We start from the raw sequence: 11,574 nt of genomic DNA, 5'->3' as shown, positions 1-11,574 counted from the left end.
TTTCTAGAAAGCCACTCTTATAATGCACTTAAATTGTGTGGAAAGGGAAAAGTCAATACATTATTCAATGATAGGTTCAGAAAAGTCAGGGAGCATTTAATCCAGTCCCATCATTCTACCATTGAGTGAAGGAAAGTAACCTGTCAACATTTAATGGGAACCCAAAATTATCATTTCATCTTTCTACTTCCTAATGACTTTTAATTACTTTACTTCTACATAAAACCCTCTCCTATGCATATGATTGCTAAGTTGTTAGCACATTGATTGAGTGGGAACAGAGAAGACCTTGGACAGCTGAAGGAAAGTATGGAGCACCCTACCTAACATTCAAGGAACAGCAAGAAATTATTAAAGAAGGGGTACCTTAGACAATAAAGAGTAGGTTAGGAAGGAGGAAGGGGAGGGCAAAGTTTAGCTAACTCAGAAGTTTTCTTCCAACATGTGGAAAAGTGGAAAGGATCACTGAATCCTTAGGGCTTTGGTTGAATGAATGAAAAGAGAAGGAGAAGGAATTTTAAAACGTTAGGATGACCACATCTTGCTCATCCCCAAAGAAAAAGGATTTCCAGAATTCTAGATCTTCACAGTTGCAGAGAAGTAAGCATTCAAACCCAACAAATGTTCTAAAAGAAAGCATGTCTAGAAAAAGAATTAAATTTTAGCTACCCTCTCAATGGAAATTGGATCTTAGTGAAACTTTTTTTTTTTTCCAGCAAGACTGAATGTCAGACAAGAGATTTCAAACTATGTGTAGCGAGAAACCTGAGGGTCTTCAAGTTTTCATTGCAACAGTTAATAATTGTGATGTGACTTCAGAAGAGCATAACTGTGAGTAATGGTCTAGGATATCTACATGTTTTGACTTGATGCTTTTAGCTTTTCTGCATTATGCAAGCCATGTGTTTTATTGGTAAATTGGATCTTAATTTATGTTTATGCTTCGTCACTGATGTATTTTTTAAGACTAGTAGTTTTCATGATTGGAGACATTCAGAACATCAGATTTTTGCTATATAATTTTTTATATATACTCAAATGCCTTTAGACAAAACAAGAACCCAATTTAGCCACTCACCAGCCACAAAAGTATCTGGGGCACATAATATTATTCCATGAGGGCTGGATGACTGCTTTTTGTGCTTGTTTATTTGATCTGGGAAAACACAGCTCACAAGCAGCATCTGGGCTGCAGAGGTTCCTATATCTGCCCCAAATCCTTCCTTTCAGTCAATGGCATCCAAATGACTCATTTGCAGGGTCAGAGAGTTGAGTTGCTCAGCAGAGTCTAAAACGCAAGATTCTCTGGCTTGTGCTCTGTAACCACCAAACCCTACAGTCTCTGGATGTGTAGCATGGGAACCTGTGTAAGGTTTTGCCAAGACCACCAGGTTATTGGGAAAAAGACCAGATCTGTGTTGCCAAGAGTGGGCAACACAGTCTTGACAAGGGTAAAAGTGACCCTGGAGAGATTTTAGAACTTGTTTGTTTTATTTAAGGAGGTCCCTGTAAGAGCAGAGGCTGGGGTTGAGTGAGATGGAGAGAAACTTTTTTCCCCCCTTCAAAAGGTGTGACTGAGAACTTGGGATTTTTGATGACATGTTTCTCCCTGAGAGATCTTCTCTGTTTGCAGACATATTTGAGGCATTGATGAAAAGCTGTGGGGCACAGTTTTCTGAGGTCTCCAATAGAAACTCAGCAGTTTTAACTTAATCCAGTTTCAGTAGAGTGAGTAGATTGAAGCAGATGAAAAAATAAATAATGGTACTTCTTGAACACTAGACCCAGAGTGAAACAAGGTTAGGCCATAACAGTGTCAGCTCGACCTGTACCCACTAATCAGCCTGAGAATTATGACTCCCATGGTTTTGCCTCATCTCTCCATTTCCTTTATTTTGAAAACTTCTGAAAATAGTCCATCAGTCTAGCTTGAAACACCTGCCACTGTGATTTTTAGTAACACCAAATTGAATTCCACAGCTGATTTATTGTATTGCTATTGCATCACTAAGATATGACTCAGCATAAAAAAGGGAATCAAGGAACATAGAGACTTCTAGCTCTCATTTAAACAAATGCATAATAAGGATAGAAAAGGCAAAGAAATATCCACTCATTTCTTTACCAAGTTTAGTAGCTGGCAATCCCAGTTCATGTTTAATTCTAGGCTTCTCTTACATTTTTGATCTTCTTTCTTTTCTTTTTTAAATTTTTGACATAAGGAAGAAAATGCTGCTTATTCTGCACTGTATGAAATCTCACTCTAATTATGCCTACAGAATATTCTGCTAAGAATTAAAGGGTATCGTTTTCAAAAGAATGTACAAAATAAATATTAAAACTTACATAGCAGTCGTTATTTGGTGATGGAGCCCCAACACAAACAAACAAAATTAATCTAATCTTTAGGATTTTCTCTTCATCACATTAAGTGGGAAAACCTAATTTAAATATCACTAACTTCCTACAAAGGGAGTAAATATTTAAATTCCTGGCCTTCTTCTTCCATAGGCACAGACTGGATGAGATCCCCTTGCTCTATTTTCTTTCTCTCTCTGATTTTTTTTCTTATATATTTTCCTTCCTCCCTCCTCTTTCCCTTTCTCCTCCTGTAAAGTCACACCTTTTGGCCATAGGGTATTATTTTATTGGCTTCTATTTTTTCTTCCCTCATTAATAATACTTCTTTTTGTCTCCATGTAACATTATGTTATCAAGATGAAGAGCTTTCTTTGTAATCTTAAAATAAATGCTCTGTTACAGACAAGAAGTGTGTTGACTTACGAGTTGTATGTATCTCACAGTTTTGAAGAAATGTGCATAGCATTCTGAAAGCTAAATAGAATTCCTCTAAAGTTTCCCCAGTGCTTTTATGGTGAAACCCCATTCATCCCAAAGACAGCTATCCTTTGTAATGGTCGTGGTCCAGCCCTAAATGATAATGTAAGCAAGGAAAAATTTGAGGTGAATGTACCCAGTTTAGTCTGTAAAGTAATTTCATACCACTATGTTTCCTTCTTAACATGTTCATACATTCTTATGATTAAAGGAGGTAGGGTTGGAGGCTAGAACAATCATATCCTTTAGAATACACAAACCTACCATCAAACATTGGGATGGCTACTACTTTCCAGCTCTGTAATCATGGTTGAGATAATCTCTGTTTGCCTCAATTTTCTTATAATGCCTATTCCAAAATACTGTAGTGAAGATCAAAAATAAATTGCATGTGAAATGTTAATACAATGCCTGTCACATAGTAGATGTCTAAGGTAGACTTAATATGATGGGAAAATTATGTGAAAATAGCCACTTCATATAAGTCACATTAAGTTAAAATCACATAAGAGAGAGATGTAATTTCTACAGGTTAACTTCAACACAGGTAATTATTTTTCAGCTAAGACTCAAATCAAGACTTTGAGAAATCTGGTACGTTACTCTGTATGAAAAGTATTTTTCTGAATAAAGTCCACTCCTCCCTAGTGGGAGGTGGATGGTAAGGCACAATAGTCATCATAACAAACTAAGCACATTGGCATCACAATAGTGACCGACAGGGGGCTCTATTCTACTATTTCTACAACTTCCCATGAAAGACTGTAGTTCAGAAGTCAACATTATTCTTGTTTTCCAGGTATCATGAATATATTTAAGAACCATAATTAAATCTATTATGTGACATCACTTTCTTTGTCAGCTCCAGGTCCTTCATGGGTTTGTGTTTTTGAAGCCTACACAGTCCACAAAATCACAGGTGTTTATTACAACTGATGTTTACTGGTCACCAATGCCTTTATGGAAGTAGTTAGTGCCATTACCAACCCACTGGATATAGTCACCCCACAGTGATTTTCATTATGTTGTGGAGCCCTAAAGACCATGTTTCCATGTTAAGACAGAGTGAACACCTCTTTATTCCTTCTGGATTCCAAAATAGTTTCAGCTTATTGTCCAGTGTTGTGCAAACATTTTAGTGAAAACAGTGCTTGCTGATTTTTCTTAATGTGCCTTATTGTATTAGACTCAAGCATGAGTCCAGTAGAGGCTCAGATTGATTAGGGCAAAGAAGTGGTAATTCAAGTAAAGAGAAAAGAGAATACCACTGCCACTGTCACCCTCACCACTAAGGCATTAGTATCCCACCAGTCCTAGCTGACACTCTTCCACCAAAGCTTTTTCCCAGGAGGGTCCTCATACATATCTGCAACACAGTCTGGCAGGTGAAATCTATAATATAGTTATGTGCCTATTGACCATGATTGGATATGCCTGAATCCCAGCAAGAAACCTTGTTGAGACTGAAAGTTGGTCATTTATATTATCAGTCAAAGTTTCTTTGAAGAAAATTATTTTTCTTTTGAAAAAAGTTATTTGAGGTAAAGTTGATGTTTTCTAATATTCATTCATTCATACTTGGCAAAATTATAATAAATGCTTCAATTAATAGAATGCTAGATGATTCAGATAAATCCTTTCACTGAAGATAACTGAAAAAATTGTATTAAAAACATTTTTTAAAAATCTGCTTGAAGTGGAGTACATTGAATACTTGTTTTTCAAAAAAAAAAAGAAACACTCTGCTTGAAGGTATCAAAATGCTAGTAAAGTGAATTTCCAAAAGAGCAATACATTTCTCAATTGAAATAATAGGAGCTAGAAGAATGTGAAATCATAAAGAATAATTGCTAACCTAGAATTCTATACCCAGAGAAAATAGCCCTTAAGACTAAAATAAAATAATGTGATTTTTGGCCAAAAATAGTTGATAAAATTTGTCTCTAGCTGGCTTACTCCAAAGGTTTGCTTAGGTAGAAGGAAAGCAATTCTCAAAGGATGCACAGAGATGCAAGAAGAAAAGGTCACATAAATATAACTTATTTTGATGATATAAACAATTATAATAATGTTGTATGTAGATTAAGCTAAGTAAAATATAAATAAATATAACTTCTATAACAATAAAGGCATATAAGTCAATAATGAGGAAAAATAAAGAAAATCATTTTATCTTTAGGAAAAAGTACAAAATATAAATTAATATTGGAAGGTTTTAATCATTAAGTACATATGATAATCTCCAGGGTGGTTGAAACTACAATTAATGGAGAAATATCATATAAATACTAACAAAAGTGGTATATTCAACAAATTTATTCAATATCAGACAATGTAGACTTTAAGAAAAAAAGTAGTATAAAAGGTTATTTTCCTATGATAAAATGTTATATATATATATAAAACATATATGTGTGTGTATAAAAACTATAAGGTAAAAACTTGGACAATATATACATTTTAAAATTTTGACAGAAAATAGTTGAGTTCATAATTATAGAGGGGAATTTTTGTATACTACCCTCAGGAACAAGCAAGCAACAACAACAACAAAAATATTAAAGATGTAGACTATTTTAATAATATGATCAACTAATTTAACTAATTAATTACTTAGAATGCCACAGCCAACCACTGCCAAATATATATTCCTTTTGTGAATATATGGATACTTTAGAAAAATTGATTGTTTGAAATGAGGAGTAACATAAGACATCTCAACCAATGGCATACAAAATATGATTCCTCACCACAATTAGATTAAGCTAGGAACCAATAATATAAAAAATGGAAACTCTTTCTATGATTGGAAATGAAGAAATATACTTCTGACACACACATGGGTCAGTCGAAATCACAAGGAATATTAGAAAAACATTTTGACTTAACTGAAACTGTAAATACAACATTTCAGCATTTGAGTCAAAAAATTACAATGAAAATTTGAAAATACTTTGAGCCAAATGAAAATAAGATACATCGAATGTTTATAAAATGCTGCTTATGCCATTTTTAGAAGTATATAATATTGGATACATTTGTTGATAGAGAAGAAAGAGTGAAAAATCTGAGATTTCATACATCTTAAGAAGTTAGGAAAAGAACATCTAATTAAACAAAAAGAAAGTGCAAGAAAGAAAATAATAACAATAAGAGAAAATAATGAAATAAACAAATAGAGAAGACAAATTGGTTCATTGAAAGTATAACAAAATTAATATTAATAAATGTCAGGCAGAATATTCAAGAAAAGAGGAGAAACGGTACAATTAAATATAAAAAATGACAGGACAGTACTTCTAGACCCTGCAAACATGTGAAGGAATTTTCAGATGCAATGAAATGGTCTTTGAGATTTCCTTTAAAATAATGCAGAAGACAGGAATAGTTAAAAGAATATAGATGACATGAATTAGCCATGTGTTGGTAACTGTTGAAACTGTAAGAGAAGACTATCAGAGTTCATCATACTGTTCTGACTCGGTATTTTCCAGAGAAAGAAGGAGAGAGAGAAAATTTGTGAAACAGTATTTATAGAATGATTATCTGTCACAGTTTACATTATCTACCCTCCTATCCCAACTGCTTTGTGTTTCACTCGAGTTTTCCTTTTGTGACAAAGTATTACTTTTAGTACTCCTAGTAAAATAAGCCAGAATGGATTCAGTGGACCTCCTCTTCATACTTCTGTCTCTGCCATAGCCTGACCTAATAGTACATGAGACATACATTAATTGAACAGGGTTCTCACTCTAAAATTGAAGAGGATGGATGATAATTTGTCTCTCTTATTCTAACCCTAAACAGATACGGCATAACTAACATCTTTCACAGGCAATAGGAAGGCACTTTCTGTTTACTCAGGAGAGGTAGGACCAGCTGACTCTGGGCTATGGTGATCATGGGAGAATATTCAATTGTTAGTTACTTGGTAGCTAGTAAGTCATGCCAACACTCATGCTGTAACATATGAGATGCATGAAGCCATAAGGCCGCAAGTGGTGGGGTTTGTAAGAAAAGTAGGAAATTATAGGACTGAGGAGTGTTTGTGGAAAAACAGCTGTACAGTCTTGCCACAAAATATATGTATATAGACTAACAGCACTAAACTCTACTGCTATTATGGTTTTGTCATTTATTGAATAAAGTATAATCTATATGATTCTTTTATTGTTAGGTAATGATTTTATCTTAAATACATTAAATACATTTAAATGTCAAAAAGCATATTTAGTAAAAATTAAGAAGTGAATTCCAGTTTTTAAATGATATTCGTATTAAACATATAATTTATATAAATTACTTGTTTACTGGCCATCATGGGAGCCACAATTTAATCCCTGACCAATACACAAAAAAGACAGAAGGTACAAATCTGCTAAAGAATTATCACTATTGTTCTTCAAAGTTAGGAGTTATTTTGAGACAATGATTCTTGATGACAAAAATCAGCACAAGCAGCGGCAGAAGGTATATTTATGTATCATTCTATGAAGCATGACTTTTTAAATGTAGACCAAATAACTGTTCTAAATTGGTTCCACTCATGTGCTACTACAGATTTTCTTGTGCATGTATAAAAAGTGAAGTTACAGCTATGAATGTATTGGATCCATTAGCTTAATAAATTCCTAAACATGTAAACGCTGGTTTTTATACTCGTGTTATCAGATGCTTCCAAAAGAAAATCAGTCAATTCAATAATGTTTTGGTTGTTTACATCTGACCCATTTATACAGAATCAAATGCTTGAGAATGTATTCTATTTAAGGTTGAAATAGAACATTTTTTTGAATGCTATTATAAATTTAGTTTAAAAGTTCAATCTTGAAGATAAAATTATTTTGTGGTAAAAATATAAATTTTGATGAAGCACGCCACCTATATAAGGCAATATTGTTACTTAATATGAAACTTATGTCTTAATCACTGGTTAAGATATATAATTCATAATTATATTCAAATCAGCTGCTATATTCTATTAATTGAAATAAAAGATCTAGTTGGTAGTACTCACAGATGTATGTAAATTTTGACAACGAACTATACAACTTCCGTGAAAGACTGTTAGTGGATAATACAAAAAAATACATTCACATGGTAAGCCCTACATCAATCAGACTTTGGAAATGTGTGGGTCCTGAAGAATTTCTTTGTAAGCCAACCTCAAGGTCCTACAATGCTTGTGAAGTTCTTTGTAAACAAGACCTCTAAAATTTGGTTTTATTTTTCTTAAAATCAGTTGGAAAACTGTGATGAAAATATTCAACAAATGCACAAAATAAAACTTTGTTCTTAGAGTTGCTAACTGAAACTAATTTATAAAACTTTCAAACAGAAAGAAATACAAATTTATCCTTTTTAAATAGTAAGAACTAAAGAAATAAACTATGAGAAGCCAAATGGTTTATAAGTCTTAACTTTAACAACATTATAATTGAGATTTGTGATAATTTAACTTGTCATAAGAATCTTTTGATGATGCTTCTATTTTTAATGGGATAAATTAATATTCTGTACTGGAGCAAAATGAAATTTAAAAGGATTATAATTTTGTAGGATATAAATTTAGTGAATGCTCAAAAGAATCAGCCATAAGCAACTTGTTTGATGAATTTTGCATTGCAAAAATATTTTTTCAAAGAAATTTAGTGTGAATTGAAGCAAAAAGACAGAAAATATTTGTACTTCAATATTTACACATTTCATCATGAAAAAAATTATAAAATTTATTCTAGGAATTTACTATGTACTTTTGAGGTACCTCAGTAACCTGTAGAAAGAGTATGCTCTCAATTAAAAATATTTGAATCTATAGAGAAAAGTTCATTTAAAATGTCAAGAATGTCAAATATAGATAAAATTCAATTTTGAAGAAGACTGCAGGCAATTATATGAAAAATACTAAAAATAAAATAGTACTGGAAAAATATATTCTGCAGAAAAGTATCACTGTTACAGTAATATCAGTGACAAATATGACCAAGAAACTAATTAAATGATACATGTATTTATTAAGAATAAATTGTTTAGGTTATTTTATGTGTAATTACTCAAGCATAATGAAGTTTTTTATGTTAACAAAAATAGATATGCTATTTATATTTTATAGAATGGCTTTTATTTTTGAAAACAGACTTTTAATAAAATCTTTTTACAAGAATCCCATAATAATGAAATCACTTTTAGGATGATAAACACTTAAAACAACACAATTTTAAATTGTAGGACTGCTCTTACTCTCGAGTGTCCCATTGGGAGTACAAAATATATGGGTAGTGTAGTTATAAACAACTTAAAAATGGACTTGGAAATTTACAGGAACAAGCAAAAAAGTCGACCTTACTAAAAAATATACAATAACTAAAGAAAGATGAAAGAAGGAATAAGAAATGTGAATAATACTTCAGTTCTTAATTAAATAAACTCTGTAAATAAATAAATCATCTTTGCCCAGAGAAAACTCCAGGTTTAGAGACATTACCAGTGAATTTGAATAAACATTGAGGAAGGAGTAAGGCTATTTTTATATAAACACTTTCAGAGAACAAAAAAGGTGGAAAACTTCCCACCTTTATTTAATGAGGCCAGCATACCTTTGACAAAAAAAAGTCTGAGAAAGACATAATGAGAAAAAAAAATTACGGGTAAGTCTGACTCATGAACAAAGCAGCAAAAACTGAAACCCTAGCGTAGCAAACCGCACCAAGGGCAATATATCATGACCAATTTGAGTTTAAACCAAGAAGGTAAAGAAAATAAAATCAATATTCTTTATCACATTAAAAAGATTATGGGGAAAAATTAGTATGTATTTCTGATTCTAAAAAATTCCCAGCAAAATAAGAAAATAAAGAAACTTCCTTAATCTGGTGAGGGTAGCTACCATAAACCTTCAGGAAATATCTTACTTAACAGTGATAATTTTCGAAACTTTCTTTTTGGGCTCAGAAGCAGTAAGATGCCTCCTATCATCACTTCCACTGAAGTCCTAGAAAGTGCTACAAGATAAGAAAAATAAGCAAGAAGCATAAGAATTGAAAAGAAACTAAACTGTTATTCTTCACAAATGATGTGATTATATGGAAAATTCAAAATAATAACTTTGTTAAAATTTTTAGACAAAGATCAAAATACAAAAATAATTGCATTGAATGGAAATCATGTTTTAAAGATGCCATTTACCATTAGCAAAATTCCATATTTGTAGGAATAAATATAAATAAAGCTCTGTAAGACCTCTATATAGAAATTTGTAAAGGTATGCATAAAAATTAAGGAAAACCTAAATAAATAGACAGATATGGAAGAATTAATATTTTTAAGATATCAATTCTCCCCAAATTGATTGTAATGATTTAGTGCAATTCTCCCCAAAATCCTAAAAGAGTTTTTTGGATAATGTTGGTGGATCTTGACAAATTGATTCTAAACTGTTATATCAAATTTTAAGAAAGCCAGGGCTACCCAAGACCCATTGGAATAAACAGGTAAGAGGATTTGCTTTCCTAGATACCAGCTATCAAGACTTACTATAAGGTAATGGTAAGTAAGATAATGTGATATTATCTCAAAGATTGATAGAAAAAAAAGCCTAGATATGAGGACTCTCAATTTAAGACAAAGGTGGTACTATACAAAAATGGAAAAATGACAATCTTTTCAGTAAGTAGTGTTGGAACAATTAGATAACATATGGACAAGATGAAACATCCTTTACCTCAAGTACACACATATATCTATTTTAGGTAGATTGTAGATCTTTGTGATAAGCATAACAATAAAGTTTCTAACATATGATATTGGAGAGTATATTCATTACTAAAAGGAGGGAAAGACTTTGTATCCAGAACACAAAAAGCATTGTACTTAAAGGAAATTATTAATAAATTGGACTACATTACAACTAAAAATTCTATACCTCAAATGGTGCCATTTAGAAAATAAGAAAGGTAAACCACAGAGAGAGAGAACACACAGTTCTCAAAACTAACAAAGGGCTCGTGTCTAGATTATACAGAGAAGTTCTACGAATAAATAAGATAGCCCATTTGATGGAAAAAATGGCTGAAATTATATCTCACAAAAGAAGATATCCAAATGGCCCATAAACATAAGAAAAATGCTCAACTTTATTATCTTTAGGGAAATGCAAATGAAAAACCACAATGTAATAACACTATACACTTGCCTGAATGTCTAAAATGAGAAAGACTTACAACAATTGAGGAGGAGGATGTAAAACAACTGGAACTCATTGCTGGTAGAAGAGTAAAGTATATAACTACTTTGGAAAACTAGCAGTATTTACTAAAGCTGAATATACCTTATAATACAGCAATTCTTCTCTAGTAGAAATTCCAGCACGTGTGAACTAAAATACAGGTTCAAGAATCTTGATAGTAGCATTATTAATCACAGGACCCTACTGAAAACTTTTCAAATGTTCAGTTATGAGTATATTCATCACAGAGAAATCTATTCATCATTGAAAACAAACGAACTATAGTTGCACACACAACACAAATTAGCTTCACAAATATATTGTTGAATAGAAAAAGTCAGGTGTGAAATAATGTATACTGTATCACATAGTGTATCTAGATGCATGTATATATGTACAATTACATCATATACAAAAATGTACAATTACATTATGTATGTGTGTCTATATGCACACATACACCCACACATGCATGCATACACACACATGCACCCCCCATTAAAACCAGCCAA

The sequence above is a fragment of the Nycticebus coucang genome, chromosome 12 (assembly GCF_027406575.1).
Source record: "Nycticebus coucang isolate mNycCou1 chromosome 12, mNycCou1.pri, whole genome shotgun sequence".
NCBI lineage: Eukaryota > Metazoa > Chordata > Mammalia > Primates > Lorisidae > Nycticebus > Nycticebus coucang.
Note: the sequence above shows the minus strand (reverse complement) of the source record.